Source organism: Castor canadensis, chromosome 7 (genome assembly GCF_047511655.1).
Source record: "Castor canadensis chromosome 7, mCasCan1.hap1v2, whole genome shotgun sequence".
In the NCBI taxonomy this organism is placed as follows: domain Eukaryota; kingdom Metazoa; phylum Chordata; class Mammalia; order Rodentia; family Castoridae; genus Castor; species Castor canadensis.
The window spans coordinates 131,509,531-131,526,863 of NC_133392.1; the positions used below are offsets into that span (position 1 = coordinate 131,509,531).

Below are 17,333 nucleotides of genomic sequence, written 5' to 3' on the forward strand. Positions count from 1 at the left end.
TAGTAGCTGTCTCTGAGATCCAGGGTTTTAACCCTTTTTCCCCTCAAAGCTCTGAGGTCTTTTTCTGTTGCCCTTATAAGCCAATGACGCAGCTATCAAGGCCAACGTCAGTCTGATTCTCAACGTTTTTGTAAAGGTTGTCAAATGCCAGCTCCCCAAATACCATCAAGACAGCGTATTGGTGAGGTCAAGCTGAGGTCATCACTTACCTGGGAAATGAGAGCAGCACCTCCACAGAGCTCTTATGTGTTGGGGGAAGAAGAAGGCGAGGTTGGCTTTGTTGAGGACTGGAAGTTTCCTTTAGGCGGGGATGCCATTGTAGGAGTTTGATCAGGGTGGATGGAAATAGTAGGGAAGGAGTTTGGAGGCAAGGCAAGAGATGCACAAAATATTAGGACATAGCTGCTGATGAAGAGTGGATGAATCCTTCAGGAAGTTTCTGTGAGGTGAAGTTAGGCCATCTGCCAGAGGCTCCTGCAATAGTAAAGCCATGCTGAAGGCCGTAACAGGTTGGGTGGGTGGTCTTGGTTCTCAGTGCCTTCTGTCTCTTCCACTTTGGTTTCTGGCAACCCAGAGGATTCTTTTATCCCTGGGTTTCAGTCCCTGCCTTTAAGAGAGTTTCTAGAGCTTTGGCCAGTGGACATTCCCTGCACAGGCTAGGGAAGCTTAGCTTTGATTAGGGTTTGCATAGCCCAATCCTGTTTCCTCAGACTCTCTGGCCAACAGTGCTACTGTGGATCTGTTCTTATTTGTATATTTGTTGTTTTAATTGCTACAGTGTTTAGTGGAGAAGAGGTAGACAAATGGGTCCCATTTGCCATCTACAACCTAAGGGGTGTGTGATGTTTTCAGGTGACCAGGTACAGGTGTGGTAGGGCAGCTCTCTGACCTGCACTGGGGAGGAGACTGGAGCGGTGAGTGATGTCGTGATGCTGGCCTTGCTCCTGTGTTCCCACAGAAGTCTCCCTGCTTCTGCCAGTCCCATCTCCCCTCCAACCACACTCCTCCTCTCAAGGGCATTACCTCACTGATCAAAACTATTCCATGATGTCACTCTCTGCCAGCCCAAGTCCAGTTTCCTCCCTCTAGAAAACATCTTGCTCTTGCTTCTGCCAGACTCCTCCCTCAGTGGCTGTCGCTGACCCTCCTTCCCAGCCACTAGGACAGTGTGTGGTGTCTTGAACATTCTGGCCATTTGGAGTTCTCTGTTTGCTTGAAATATCCTCTCTCTTTGTTCTCTCTTTCACACATTCAGACACCATCAGAATTGATAACTACACTGTGATCCCCTCGAAAGTAGGGACTGAATCTTGGCTGTCTTTTATCCTTGCTGCCTACCATTTGGTCGGACTCAACATGGGCACTAGTTGCATGTGTGTTAAATTAGAACCTAATTTGGTGTACACTGGCTCTGTGAGGGATGCTTGCTAGGAATGTGAATGATGCACTGACCCACCTGTGCTTTATACGGTCTAGTCTCCCAGCTCCTGGCAACTCGGCACCATGGACACCGTTGTGTATCTCAAGAGGAGCACTGCAAATGCACATTCCTGGGAAGTAAAACTCATGTCCAGCTTTGTGGGAGCTGGCTAAGGCATCAGAGGGAAGATGGGCAGGATTAGGCCAGGCAGATGTGGCTGTGTTGGAGGGGTCTTCCTAAGCAAAGGCTCCCAGGCAGGGAATTGTGGCCTGTGTTTGTGGAGTAGTATGTTCTGAGAGATAGGTGGAAGGAATAAAGCACCACCATTTTTCAGTAAAATTGGAGTGCATAAGATCAGATCTGGGAGTGACAGGAAGCTGGAGTTGTGATAAGTTTGGTGGTTTGGTTTGATCAGGAAATGGTAGAAAGGGGCCACAGAGCAAGTCCAGCATCACCACTGTGAGTGGTGGGATGCAGCCCTGGGTGTGCACAGCGGAGGGCTGGCTGGCGGCGTTAATATCACAGGTATGATGGGAGGACAGCGAGGGCCTTAGGTGACCTGTGTGTGCTGCTGTAGCAATCAACACTAAGCACTAACTAGTCCAAGGCTGGGTTAGTATAAAGCATGGTGCCCAGAAGGAGCAAGGGGACAATGCCCAGACCTGCGTGTGGGTTGCTTCAGGCCCAGATTAGTGGACTCCATTCTCGGACAAAGTCCAAAGCAATTATGTGAGTTGGACCATGTGCCAGGCATTGTTCTAGGCCCTTTAAGTCACTGACTCTTTAAAACCCTGGGAGGTAGTCACCATTTTTAGTCCCCTTTTCAGGCACAGCAACTTTTCAAAGCCTCAGGAATGATAAGGAGAAGGGCAGGGAATTGAACTCAAGTGTCTTGGACCTAGAAACTTAGGCATCTCATCATCCCACCTGAGAAGACAAACCGGGCAACCAAGGCACCATGCATCTGTGACATGCCATGCCCTATGCAGGAAAACTCAGGCTTTCTGGTGTGGGAAGTGCTGTCTTCTGTGTTTTATTACTTGACCCCCACAGCAGCCTGCTAAGCAAGTTATTAAAAACCAATGCTCATCAATCCATCCATTTAACTCTGTGAACACTATTGAACTCACGCCCTGACCTGGGCTTCCTTGGCCCCAAACACTGTTTTGTTTGGTGGTTTATGGAATTTAGTGTGCTCCTGTGTCTCTATTATTGTAGCTAATCCTCACTCTTGCCAGAATACCAGTTACCTTTACAAGTTGTGTCCATTTTGTCCTGCTGTTTAGCTGACCCCGCACCCACTTGTTAGTTCTATTCTGTAGAGTGAAGTCTATGGAGAGGCTGGGCTCTGCTTGGGCTGACATAGGTGCTGGTAGCTGAGTTCTCATCTGAAGGCTTGGGGACATTCTGTTAATCCAGGGTCCTGTGGTTGTAGGACTGTGGCTCTGTTTCCTTGCTGGTCATCAATGGGGTAGTCACTCTCAGTTCCTAATGGTTGCTTCCAGGTCTTTCCCACCTTCCAGCAGCAAAGGACACATTGACTCCTAAAAATTCTAATCTTTTTCTTCCTTTTTTGTAACTAGCCAAAGAAAACCTCCACTTTCAAAGGGTTTTCCTGATTAGCTCAGGCCTTGGATGATCTTGTTATTTGAAGGTCATTTACACCCTAGAACAGAGCCTAGTCACCTATCATGTTCCCAGTCCTGGGATGAAGCGGGATTGTTCACCAGGGAGCAGAACACCTTGAGGGCTGTCTAGGATCCCGCCCACCGTACTGGTGAAGACTTAGAGGCTCAGAGAAGTTCAATGTTGTGTGCAAGGGAGTGTGTGATGGGTTCCAAGGCCGCCCTATCCCATGGTCCCTCTGAGGGACATGGGGATCAGGCCCTGCCCCCCCCCCAAAAAGCAGCTTGGGAGGAGTGGGGGATTTGTGCCTCTTGGGACCAGGAAGAAATTGCTCTGTGTCTAAAATTGATCAAGAAAATTCTCTGACTATGCCTTTCACCCTTCGCCCCTCCTGCAGGGTTGGAGGCACACACTCAGCCACCTCTCAGTAGCAATGGAGGAGCCTCTAGAGCTACGAGCCAAGCCAGCTCTCCCCTCCAGAGGGAAGGGCGGCGTGTGAGGAGGCGGCTGTAGCAGGAGTGGACATGAACGCTGGCTTCCAAAGAGAACAGCGGTTCAGCTTTGGCCATCGGAAGTGGTGCCTTCAGCACAGGTAAGAAGTAACTGTCACTGGGTGCACTTGCTGGGTGCCATTTTGGTGGGGCATGAACTTGCTATTCATCTTAAAATATGTTGTTGCTATTATTGTATAAGTGTCATTGTTTTCCTTAAGCCTCTGTGAGAGTTTCTTGTGGAAGTCCCTGGGATGCCTTGGACAGGAGTGAGTCTTGGGTGCCAGGGTTCTGCCACTGTTCCCCATGCTATCTCCCCAAATGCAATCCTGCCCCGAGTCTCTCAGTTTCCATCCTGTTCCTGATAAAGGACACTCAAGGACCACAGCTTCCCCACACACCTACTCAATGCATCCTCTCATATCCCTGCCCACCCTCTGCCCAGTCAAGGAGCATGCAGCTTTGAAGGAGAACAGGGTCCCTGTGGGGAAAGTTGGAAGGATGCCAGGTTTGGGGCAGGGGTTCTCAACCCTGGCTGCACATTAGGATCACCAGAGTTCCAGAAATTCCAGTAGCAGACCCCAGCTCCAGGGATGCCGATTGGATGGGCCTGGGATGGGCCGAGCCCTAGTATATGTCTGTGTATGTATTTAGTGCCTCTGAGATGTCCTGGAGTTTCAGCTACATGTTCAGACTGTGGTTAGGGTTAGGTGTGTGGTGTTGGCAGTTCTTTGGGTCAGGATCAAGTCCTTGGGTGTTTTGTCTGGCACGAAATGTGCCAGGATAACTCAGGTAGCTAGCAGGGTAGAGGGAGAGGGAGCCTGGTTGAAAAAAAGAAGAAGGAAGAGAAGAGAAAAGGAGGGAAGAGGGGAGGGGAGGGGGAGGGGGAAGGGAGAGGGGAGGGGAGAGGAGAAGAGAGGAGGGGAGAGGAGAAGAAAATTCCCAGGCACTTCCATGCCCACAGGCCAGACACTCTGGGACTGGGGACACAAGGATCTGTATTTGGATTTTGCGTTTTCTTCTTTTTTGAGACACAACTTCATTATATAGCTCAGGCTGGCCTCACTTTGTAGCCCAGGCTGTCCTGGAACTCATGATCTTCCTGCCTCAGCTCCCCAAGTGCTAGGATTACAGGCATGAAGCACCACACCCAGCTATATTCTGACACAGCTAAGGTTTTTGTCCTTGGAGCCTCTTCTGGGGACTCCTAGATGCTCCACCTATCCTGTTTGGGTCTGTGGACTTAGTGGTGATGTCCAAAGGGCCTTTCCCAACCTGGCCTTCTGTGCAGAGATTCATCCCCTTCACCTAGAGCAAATGTTTTCTAACTGTGCAGAGAGGGGGCTAGGGCTGCTGGGGGCCCCAGAGGTGGCATCACCATAGCTACATGGGCTGTGGTGGCTGGGGCCCAGGCTTCTGCCCACAGCTCAGCAGCACACCTGGGCGCAACAGACCCAGACTGACCAGAGTTCAGAGGAAGCATTTCCTGGTTCCCTAGGAAGAACTGGGCCTTTGAGCCCCATTAGAGGGAATGTTTGCAGTGGTGCTTAGGGTGTAAGTGAGTTCAAATCCCAGCTCTGACAGTTTCTGATTTTTTGCAGCATTTACAGGTTTCAGAGGCAAGTTGTTCAATCTCTCAGCCTCAGCTTTTCACCAGCAAAGTGAGGATAGGGTGGTACCTGTCTCCAAAGGGTGCTGTGAACATACAGGTAACATAGGGGTGCTGTAACATGGCCACAGGTAGCAAAGACACCCCATCCCACACACACACCCATGAGCAACCTTCCCACCACATTGCAAGCAACTGGCTACTACTTCCTGTGTCAGCACAGGGTCCTAAAGTCAGGGTGAAGTCAAGGGAGCAGCCCTTGTTGCACATAGGGCTTGGCACTTCACAGAGAAGCCTGAGTCCTACAAAATCCTGAGGTGATCCTAGTGCCTCTTTTGAACAGATAAGGAAACTGAGCACAGAGAAGTTCAGTAATTTAAAGATAGTCACACAGCTATTAAGGGGCAGAATCTCTGGCTATGACAGACCCAACACGTTTTTTTTTCCACACCAAGATGCTTCCAGAAGAAAAGCAGTTATAGCTTCCAGGATGACCCTCACCTAGGAGCATCTGCATCTTAATAGGAATCAATGATGCCATAATGAATGTGGCACCCCGGGCACTTCCTGGTACCCAGTATTTGTTTCCTTCTGTGCATATTACAGTTAACTGTGCATGGGTTCCCTCCACCAGCAGTCTCAGGGTGGAGTCTGGATTTATTCCACAGGGTGTGCAACAGGTTCTTGAACTAGTGGGGAAACAGAAACCTCTGAGAGACGCAGACAAAGCTGGAGTTGGGGGATGCTCCAGGGATTCCCTTCCCCCACAAGCCTGGCATTTTTCCCTCTCCTACTTCATGCCCAAACTCTTTCTTGTCCACGTGGGCTCTGCCAGCTGCAAGGGAAATCTATGGAGGAGGAGGTTTGCCCAGCAGGAAATGAGTTGTCAGTTCTAGCCAGAAACTCGGCCCCGCCCCTTCCCGTGTTCTCCCTGGGGAAGAAAGCAGCCAGATTAGTGGTACGCTGACTCAGGTCCAAGTGACCCTGGACACGGCTGGCTCACCAAGGAGGGGCTGGAATATGTGGTATCCATGGTGGTGGAGGTCTTGGGCCAGGCCAGCAGGTGCGCATTATGGCAGACTCCCCTGTGCCAGAGATGGTGAAGCCCGTTAGCACCACATGAGGCTTGAAGATGCCCATCGGGGTTGTTGGGATCATTTGAGGGCAGGAAAACGTGGAGTCACAGCCCCCCTTGGGGAGGGGCCAAAACTGGGCTCTCTTCAGAATAATGTCATTTCTGAATGAGTTGGCCAGGTGACAAAACTAATTTGAAAATGGATAGGGAGGCATTTTCTCAGAAGGAAACATTTCTACTAGCGGTTTTCAAACCTATTATCTTAGAAACCATTTTTTAAGTCATATCTTGCATGGAATGCTAGTGTAGAACACAGGATAAAGCAGTCATTTGTTAACACACATTGATTTTTAAGTTCCAGTCTTTAACATTTATTTATTATGCAAGTTTATTCATAGAGTAATAACTCTGCTTTTATGCTTGAAACCTGAAGTTCTGGATCAAGGATCTGCAGACTGTGGTTTGTGGGCCTAATCCAGGCTGCAACTTGATTTTGTAAATAAAGTTTTATTGGAACACAGCAATACCATTCATTTCCACATTGTCTTTGGCTGCTTGAGATCACCTGACCTCCAAGCCAGAATTATACTGTTTGGCCTTTTACAGGTAAAATTTGCTGACCTCGGCCTAAGATGATTCTTTTATTGCTATATTGGCTACAGTACCCAATATTCCTTTTTCTCACTGGGCATGGCTGCACAGTATTAAGGAATTCTAAATCACATATATAGGGTAATATGATAGTAACAGTTTTTCGTCAGTGGGCCTGGAAGAACACAGGGTGGTCTTCAGTTCCATATTATCTGGACATTGGGGGAAGAATAGCAGGGCGTTCCAGTTTGCATCCCTGACAAAATCCAACAACTACTCAAAATCCTTCTTATTACACGTATGAGTCAGACAGGCATCTCCATAATCCTTTGTGATTCTTGTGTGATGATCCTTGTAATGCATTCTCTTATCATTGAAAGCTTGTATTGTCCTGAATTTAAACAACAACACAAAGATGCCCAGTAATGAGCTCGAATCTAGGCTGAACACAGTGGCTCACTCCTGTAATTCCAGATGCTTGGGCAGTGAGCTATAGAGGATTACAGTTCGAGGCCAGCCTGGGCAAAAAGTTAAGGAGCTCCTATCTCAGCCAATAAGCAGAGCGTGATGGCTCACAACTGTCATCTCAGCTATGGAAGGTGGTAGGTAGGACGATCGAAGTCTGAGACCAGCCCCAAGCAAAAATGTGAGACCCTACCTGAAAAATAACTAAAACAAAAGAGGTCTGGGGCTATTCTTACTTCCTTTCCCTTCCCTGTACTTGCAAGGCCCTGGGTTCAAACCCCAGTACCACAAAAAAAAAAGCTCAAACCCAGTCTTTTTGTTAAAGACACATATGAACACTAAATTTCAAGATATACCCAGACCTTATTCCAAGTTCTGCACAGACCAGCATCCAGCTGGCAGTGCTTGTTCCATGTGCTGCCAGGTGCTATCAATGTGTTAGAGGAGGCAAGCAGGTCCATTTTCAGTTACAGTGTTAATAGGAGTCAAGCGATACTTTCAAAAGAACCTCTGAAATTTGAAAGCTCTCTCTGGAAAGGATTGGTGATTCTTATTTCCATGCTTCAGCACAATGGAAGCATCAAGGAAGGATTGGGAGACAGAGGAGATGGGAGTGAGAGGTGGCAGAGGGGAGAAGAGAGGCCATCTGGGGGACAGTGGCAGGAATCACTGGGCAGGGAGTGGAGTCAAAGGCAGAAAAAGTGCTCAGGCAATGTAGAGGCCATGTAAGCTCCTGCTGGGGCTTGATATGTCTCCTAGCCACTGGGCATGACCTAAACTCAGTTCTCTTGCTGCTTCAGTGATGCACAGTCACCAACCTGGAGGACAGGGTGCAGCAGAGCATGGGGAAGGACTAAAATGTGCACAGAGAAGGGGGACAGGGAACATAGAATCTCTTCTAATAGGTGGCTTTAATAATCTCTTCTACAGGTCAAGATGTGAGGTACGGCAGAGGGAACAGGACAGTGAGGGGAGGCTGGGGCTGTGTCACCATGCAAAGTTACAGCTCGAACTGGAGGGCCATGAGCATGGGAAATTTGTGAGTGACCTTGACCGGGACAGGTGTCAAGGCCCAAGGACGTAGTTCTGGGATTGAGTAGTGGCTTTAGGCATTCAAGGCAAAGAACCAGGAATAAAATTAGTTCCTAGCTCCCAGGCCACCTGCCCTGTCTTCCACATGTGCGAGGTGGTGAGGCCAGGCTGGGTGGCTGAGGAGGCTGCAGGCTAGAGAAGTCCTCAAGGGGATAAAAAAGCCCCAGTCCTTTCTGAGGTTTGATGCTCACCCCATAGAAAAGGGACATTTTTAGATTTTCAAGGGATGACCTCATTTTTTCTTATTTACATAGCCTGTTTGTTTATGTAGTCTTTTAAAAATAGCTACTGTGTGCTAAGCTTAGTGCTCGCTCCCCCAGCATGAGTGGAAGAGCCTCTGTGTGGGGAGAAACGCCTTTTTATCTAAGAGAGGGGCAGCCTTGTTTCCTAGGACAGATGGGAGCAAAACAGGAGAGGTAGGAAGCTTCGTGGTTTTTCGTGTCTCTTCTCCAAAATAGCCACACTCCTGCCTCCCACTTCCTGCCTGGTTCAGCAGGGTCGATTTTTCTCCTTCAGATACTGTTTTCTGTGAATTCTCCAAGGGAATCTGTCAATGAGCAAACATGCTTGACCCTGAAGACCTTGAGCTTGGCATGGAGGGCCCCAGCTCTGGTTTGGACTGCTGAGTTTATATCCTGGGTCTGTCACATGCTAGCTGTGTGCCCTTGGGCAAGCTACTTAACCTCTCTGTGCCACATCAGTAAGACAGGGATAACAACTCTAGCTATATCAAGCAGTTCCTGTACAAATTAAATAAAGGATTACATATAAAGGGCTTAGCTCAGTCTGGCACATAGCAACTCTTAATATACCTTTTAATAACACATCATCCTAGAGTGATAGAGAAGAAGGTAAAACACAGATCTGACCATGCTGTTCCCTCCTGGAAATCCACCAGACACTCTCAATGTCTATGGCAGGGATCAGCGAACTTTTCCTCTAGGTGACCAGGTAGGACGTATTTTAACCTTTTGTAAGTCATAGAGTCTCTTGCAACTTTGCTGTAGCTGTACGAAAGCAACCATAGATGATATGTAAGGACGGGAAGGACATGTTCCAGAAAAATGTTATGTACAAAAACAGGCAATGGCTGGATGTGCCACCCATGACCTACAGGAAGAATCTAGACCCTTAGCTCAGCATTCCCGTTCAGCCTGTCCTCCTCATCTCTGTGCTCTTCCTCCTCCTCTGTAAATGCTGTACACTTTGATCCTTTGCACACACTGTTCCCTCTTTCTAGATTTTCCTTCCTTGTCCCCATGTGCCCCTCCTCCATGGCATTAGGTGTCCTTGCTCTGGGGTTCTGTAAACCCTATCTTTATGTCTACTCTGATCAAACATGTCTCTGCTCTTGGGTGGAGGCCTTCCTTCTCCATGCCTCCAGTGTGTGCTGGAGGGGTTGCTGAGTAAGCATTTGTGATTAAAGAACTAACAAAGATTCGAAGATCTGCCTCAGGGCACTCACAGTCTGAGTGGGAAACCAGGGCTCAAGCCAGCCAAGGCAAGGAATGACAGCCATGTGTTTCCTGGGTACCCATGACACGTGGTATCTTTGAGCTTCCTGGAGAAAGGAGAAGACATTTGAGTCAGACACTGCAGGGTGGCAGAGAGACTTTTGAGAGTGGGGTCAGGTGGGCTTGAAATGTTGGGGAAATGACCAGAGAAGAGAAGACCCTGTTCTGGGCTCAGGTTGGTGAATGGGCAGGCTGGCCTGTCTACAGCTATGGTTCTGTGCAGGAGAACAACTGGGGCCTTCTCTGGCAAGCAGAGAAGGGTTACATCAGTGAGTGAGGGTGGTGGGGGAGTTGGCTTTGTCTCCTGATCCAGACTTTCTCCAAGGGTGGTCCATAGACCTCCCCCGTAATAGAACTACCTGGGGTGTTCCTTTAGTACACAGGTGGCAGGGCTGGAGGTTGAAGGATTAGAGGATGGCCATGGTCTGTAAGAAGGACGAGGATGCATTGTGGTCATGGGTGGTCATGAGTTCCTTCAGATCAGGGCCACATGTGGGAAACTGGCTGCTTGTTGAACCTTCCTTGCCAGACTGAGGCGAGGTAAGGAAGGAATAAAGAATCCTGTCAGAGAGCAGGGGAGGACCCCCAAGCTCAGACATGGCAGGTGTCTGGTCCAGGGTCACACTGTGGTTACTTGCAGATATGGGACCTGGTGGTTCTGAAGAAGACTTCCTCTTATAATCTCAGGGCAGGGGCAGTCCTGGAGGAGGGGCAGGTCTGGTGAATAGTCTGGGTTCCAGCCAGCCTGGTGCAGGGTGCTTGGTTGGTAGTTATTGAACAAATGAGGGTAAGGATGGGGCAGATAGCACAGGCATGGAGGGATGGGTGCTATGGGACAAAAGAGATTGGGATTAGGAGGTAGCTCTGGGGTTGCCTGGTACCCAAGGCAGAGGGAGATAAAAGGTGAGTTTGTTGTGAAGTGTATTGAACTTGAAAGGCCAGTGGGACAGCCAAGCCAAGGTGTCCAGTAGCTGGAAATGCAGGACTGGTGAGTGCTGGGCAGGCAGGTGAGGTGTGCAGCTGTGGGAGTCACTAAGAAATCCAGGCATGAGAGAGAAACAGGGGATTAAGGACCAAAGCCTGAGGGAGGAACACACTTAACTAGGAGGAAATGCTAGGGCGAGGGCACAGTGGGGCCACAGCAGAGCAGGGTGGGGTGGGCAGACCAAGGAAATGTGGTTGGAGACATAAGCCACGAAGGAACTTGGTTTGGGCCCCTCTTAGAATAAAGTCAGCAAGCTAAATGAAGCTATGCCATGGGTAAGTTAAAATAAATGTCAGTCACAATGAAGCTGAAACCATGAGTTTCTGTTTGCTTGCAATTTGTGCTCTGGTAGCATGGGCGCAGGTGTGCGAACACGAGTGAGAGCGGAACCGCCTGTCCCACCTGTCAGGACAAGCCCTGCCATCTTGCCTCTGTTTGGTGCTGTTGGCTCGGGCCCTTGGGATCATCTGCAGCTCCCAAGCCTCCATCCTCCTCTCCTGGGTCAGACTCAGTACCTCTCTTCTTCCCTGCCATCCCTCTTCCTACTCATTCAAGGGACATTTGTCCTTAGGAACAAAGCTTATTCAAAGCAGGGCCTACGAATGGAGAGCTTTAAACATGCAGGGAAAGATTCCTGGACCTGCAAGTTCAAGGTGCCCAGAAGAGGGTGTGGCTAGCCATGTGTGGGTCCTCATAGCAGCCCAGTTTGAAAAGCCTCTCTGTAGCCACCTGTGTGACTCTCTCTGGAGAAGCTCAGCCTGCGTTGTAGAAGGCAGGAGGGGGACATGGAGGCCCTGGTGTCTCTCCATCAAGCCCTAAAAATACAGCCCCTGGGCAGCCTCCCTCCTGACCTTCCAGAGAACCAGCTTTCCTCCTGGGTACCACCTGTGTGCCAACTCCTTCCCCCACTCCCAACACTCACAAGAGTCACAAGGCTATTACAGTGATACTGCCACCACCATTCACCCTCAGAAAGGCGGACCATCTTCAAATTCAGCCCTGCTGACCAAGTATGGTGGTATGTGTCTGTATTCTCAGCTAGGCAGAGGGTTGCAGTTCCAGGACAGCCCAGGCAAAAGCTCAAGACCCTATCTAAAAATAAACTAAAATCAAAAGGACTGGGGGTGTGGCTTAAGCGGTAGAGCAAGGTCCTGAGTTCAATTCCCAATACCTCAAAAAAAAAAAAATCAACTTTGTTTAAACCCAAGGTGCCAAGCACTGTACCAGATGACAAAACACAGTGCCTGCCTTTGGAGTTACATTCTCGTAGGGAAAATAGACAAACATACTATATGTGTAGATATGTCTCTCTGTGTATATACACACACACATATATATATATATGCATACAATGTGCATTATTGTGAGTTATTAAAGATATAAGTATATAAAAAATAAAGACATTATCTTTTCCTGAAGTAGAATATAGTATGTGACAAGGTAACATCAGGAGAGGACTCGGGGTTCTGGGGTTGACAGGTCGTGGGGTTTGAAGCTGGAGGTTAGAATGACTGGGAGGGTGGGTTTGAGTGAAGAACTGCAGAAGAAGAGGAAGCCAGTTCTCTGGCAATCTGTGCAGAGTACTTGGGCAGAGACAGGTTCCTGTCTGGTGGGAATAGGAGAGGAGGCTGGTATGGCTGGAGGCAAGAGAGGGAGCACAGACTGTTGAGAAGCATGGGAAGTATGAGCAGCAGAAGCGCATCTGGCTACTGCATGGAGACCACTTGCAGGAAGGGAGGGCAGCAGCAGGGGCCAGCCAGAAGGTGATAGAGTTGCAGACCAGGGCGCAGCTTGGACTCTGGCTGTAGCCAGCAGGATTGACTGAGAGATGGGAGGTGAGACAGAAGAGAAAGGATTTCCCAAGGATAGTCCACTGGCATTCACTGATACTTATTCTTCTCAGGCTAGTCAACTTCTCCAAGCCTTGTTTGCTCATCTGGAAAAATGGGGCATTTGGATAGATGCTTCCAAGATTGCTTTTCCTTGAAAACACACTCCTTCAGCATGGGTCATGGGGGGAGGGGACCTGAGATGATCAGGGAAGGAAGGCTTTGAGGAAGAAGGGTGAACCATGTATGTCAGGTGCAGCTGACAGAGAAAGAAGGGGAAAGGAGCAGCCCGGTAGAGGATGAGGAGACCCAGGAGTGGTGTTTTGGGAGCATGGCTGCAGCTGGAGCACTGGCCTGGACAGGTAGTCAGGGCCCAAGAGCAACAGGGACGGGCTCCCCAGCAACCCAACCCTTTGCCTGTTGGAAGAGACCAGCAGGTTCAGGGCCTGAGCATATTTTGCAAACACTGAGGCCCTCAATTTTGAGCATTTTCAGACGGACATGCTCAGGCAGGAAGGAACAAGGCCTGGCTACCAGCCGGGGAGAGTCAACCTCCTGGCCCGGCATTGCATAACCGCAGAGTCTGCTGAGTGCAAGGAGACTCTTCTGTGTGGCATCCAGAGTGGCAAGCCCAGTGGCTGTGGGCTCTGGCACCGTCCTGCAGCGGAACAAACAGCCCTCCCTTCCCAGATAATGGCCCTCATTGAGCATTGTGTCCATGGCCAGCGCCCAGCACCGGGCAGCTCAGCCTGGGTAAGTTTCCTCTCTTGGCTGCTTAGCAAAATATTTACACTGCGCCTTTCTAGTAAGATGGTTCCTAGGAACCATCAGACAGAGAGCGCTAGAGAAGCCATGCTGTGGCAACCTTGCTCCTGGCTGGGGGAGTGTGCCATGTGCCCAGCATGTGAACCTGGCTCTGTCATTGCCCACCAGGACACTATTGTAAATAGGATGTTGAACTAGAAGGTACAAGAACACCTGCCCAGGTTTAAAACCACTTGTGTTCCCTGCCTAGAAGAATGAACTCTGTTCTTATGCTATAGAGATAGAGCGTGGCTGGTTGCTAACATTCCCCTACAGGGCCTCTTTCTCAGTAAGGTGTGTGTGTGTGAACTTTGGAATATCTAAAGACCAGAATTGTGAATTGTGCCTACCTGGACCTTTTCTACTGCACAGTTGGTGTCAGAAAACATCCCATCCACTGAGTGTGTCTTTCAGTCCAAGGAAGGAACACAGGCCAGCTCTCCCAAAGCTGCCAACTCTGATGTCTCTGGACTAATCCTAGGGAACACACATCATATCAGAGGAACATTTAAGGAAAATGGGTAAGAGAACACTTTAGAGGCAGCATCTATGTCTTCCACCCCCAGGGGTTGACCTGAAGAAAAAGGGTCAGAGGTGTTCGGTGTGGTCCTTGGGACAGAATCAAAACCAGTGGGCAAAAATGGCATAGTTCATTAATAGGAAGAGGCCTCCAACAATAGGCCCTGTGGCTATTTTTAACCCAGTGTGCATACTCTTTGACCCATGGTCCTACTTCTGGGAATCTGCCTTACGGAAAAATAGCACCAGTCTATAAAGATATGTGTACAAAGGATGTTTATTGCAAAATTCTAGTGGCAAAAAATTAGAAAAATTAGAAAAACTCAAACAGTGGAGTAAGTTCAAAGATGCTAGATCCAAACTGTGACCTATCATTTAGCTGTTAGCAAGGATGAAATGGGTCTTTTGTCTGTTTAGAAAGACAGTATGGTACACTGGCTAGAAATACCAGGTTTAAGGACAGACTTGCAGGGTTCTAGATTCTACCACTTAGAAATTATTTTGCATGACTTTTCTGACCATCAATCTCTTTTTCATGAAGTAGGTATTCTAATAATATCTGCCCTGTAGTTTTTCAGAGGAGTAACTGAGTTGATGCATGCATGTGATGTGCTTGTAACTGTGGCTGGTACATGCTGTTAAAAAAAAAAAAAGTTGGCCTTTGACCTAGAAAGATTGTCTATGAGAAAAGCCAGGTGTGGAGAAATGTACATAAGGTGATACCATTTTTACAAAAACAAAAAGTGCCTCCCAAATATTAGTCCCATTCTCCCAAACACACATAAAAGAGGGGGCTGCTGCCCAAGTGGTTGTAGCCTCCTGGGAGCAGCCGTTGAAGAAGACTTGAGTCTGACCTGAGTACCTGAAGGTCCCTCCAGGCCTGAGGCCCGGCCACTTTGGGGAACCATCTTGGCAATCTCCAAGTATGTCCTATTCTGTTAATTTAATAGTCTATGGTTTGCAAAATTTACATGCCAAGGCTTGTCCTTTCTGCACGTGGGGAGCAAAGACATCAGTTGGTAGCTTGCTTTTATAGGAATGCTCATTGCCCTGGTACAGGACTGCATGGTTCCAGTCAGGGTTTTCTGGGTGTCCTCGCAGATCCGCTCAATTTGTGTAAGCCATGTCAACAATGATGCCCCAGCTGATACAAGACTCCACTTTGCTTGTCCACATCATGCTCAGATCCACCCCTGAGTGTCACAGGATCTGGGAGTGGAGGGACAGGTGACAGGCTGAGAAGCCCCCAGCCAGGGTGCGGCTATTAGAGAAATCAAAGCCACTTCTTCCATGTCTGTTAGAACCACTTGAGATGGAGTCCAGAGTGTGAAATGTGAAAGAGATCTGGGAGTTATTCTTGTATTTAATACATATACAGAAATTTAAAAATATTTTAGTTAGACAGCAAAATAGATGATAATATAATGAATTCCAGTGACCTCACCACCCTGCTTTTATAAAGACATAACAAATACAGTGGAAGTTCCTGTGCAGTCCTCCACAACCTCAGGTCCCTCCTCCTTTCCCTGAAGCAGCTGTCATCCTGAACTTGGAGTTGCTGCTCCATAGTTTTCTCTGGCTCTGCACCAGGTAGAGTGACAGGCTGACCATGGAGCTGAGTAAGACCCAGGCTCTCTCTGCTGATGATTCCTTCCTATTCACCTCCTTCAGAGAGTTCCCATATTTGGTCACATCTAACTGTCCACCATGATCTGGGACAGGGAGGGAAGTGATGTGGGACTCCCAGTACCTGCTCTGTCACTAGCCTTGTGGTCTTGGGCAAGTCCTTCTCCTCTCTGGAACCCAGCATCACCTGTCAGATGTGAACTTTAATCTGGATGCTGCTAGGGTCCTTCAGCTCAACTGCTCTGTGGAGTGGCAGGGAAGACCCCTAGCACTGACCAGCTGGCAGAGGTGAGGGTGAGCCTTCCTCTCAGGGAAAAGGCTGGGCTGCTATGAAAGGTCCTGCACCCCAGCATCAGAGAAGGGGGAAGTGCTTTTTTCTCAAGTGCAGAACATAGACCACCAGTAGAACATAGGATTATTTTAGGGGAACATGGATGAAATTCTGTATTTTAATAGTAATTTATTTCATTCAATAAAAACTAACATTGAGCTCCTTATGGCCTAGGACAAGTCTATGTTTAAACAAGTCTAACTCAAGTCAGTGTAAATTAGAATATTAGGTAAATAATGGTATAATAGGATGCTATGTGTTTCTGACAAGACTTGTATTGGTGGTCTCCAAATGACGCAGTATCCCAAACAGGAGTTAATGAGCTAAGGGCAGGCATTCTTAGTCCCTGAGAGGGCTGAATGCTTGGCCTATAGCTGGCACATCAGAGCCTGGGAAGTATTGTGGGGTAGGGGTAACTTAATGAATGGTTCCCCGCTTAAAACAGAAAAAGAGAAATTTCCTTCAGATCTTAGTGCCAAGAAGAGCTTTGCTGTTTTTGAGGAATGATCTATCTATCCTTGGGACACTGAGAACACATAGCTAGCCAGGCTGCCCTTCTTTGACTGCTCACTGAATCCAAGGCTCAGCTAGAACCACTATATGGGGCCTTTTAGCCAACTTAGCCACCTTCTTCTCTCCCTTCTAGTCTAGACCTTAGGTCTCCCACTTCCTCTGGGTTGACAGATCTTCTGTGGAATAAAGTAAGTAAAAACTGCAAAAAAGACAAAAGGAGATCGACTAATTAATTGATTAATCAGTCTTTGCATAAACCAAAGCATTCTTGGTTCTGCTCAGCCTGTTGGGTTCTCCTGCTAGGAGCCCCTCCCTGCTGAAGGGATGCCTGGGTTAGATAAAGGGGTACTGAACAGTTGGGGTGGCCACAATATGGCTGCACCCCTAGATCTGAACCAACTAAGTCTTATTGAGCTTTGAAGTCATCTGAGACCTCCTGTCAGACCCAGAGTGACAGACCCAGGATTGGTAGTTTTTGACACCCCTGTTTCCCCATGAGAGAATCAGGTTTGCAGGCAGAGGCTCCTTAGAGTCTTGGCCCCCAAAGAACTTCCAAATGCAGTTCCCTGTATCTTCAGTTCCCAGCATTGTCATCCTGCTGCTGGCCCAGATTGCCTGTGCTATGACCACACTCTTCCATCTGACACCTATGCTAGCCATGCTGTCCTGATGGCCCCCAGTGGCCATTTCCAACCTGCCCAATTTTAAGATCTTACAGCATGATGACTTCAGAACTGGTGGGGAGGGGAGGGGGGCAGGGAGCAGGGTGCTCTGGGAAACACCACGAAACACTGATGTTTTTAAAGCAAATGACTACCACCATCATGCTAAGTGAAAGAAACC

General features: G+C 48.6%; 1 protein-coding gene across 2 annotated transcripts in view; it reads left to right on the plus strand.

Moving 5' to 3' along the window:
- The window catches only part of Hivep3 (HIVEP zinc finger 3), a 118,603-nt gene that overhangs the window by 23,232 nt on the left and 78,038 nt on the right, over window positions 1–17,333 (plus strand). For both annotated transcript variants that reach the window (XM_020167989.2, XM_074080436.1), the window contains exon 2: window positions 3,444–3,638. The gene's annotated coding sequence lies outside the window, so the exon portion shown is untranslated. The remainder of the gene's footprint in view (window positions 1–3,443; window positions 3,639–17,333) is intronic.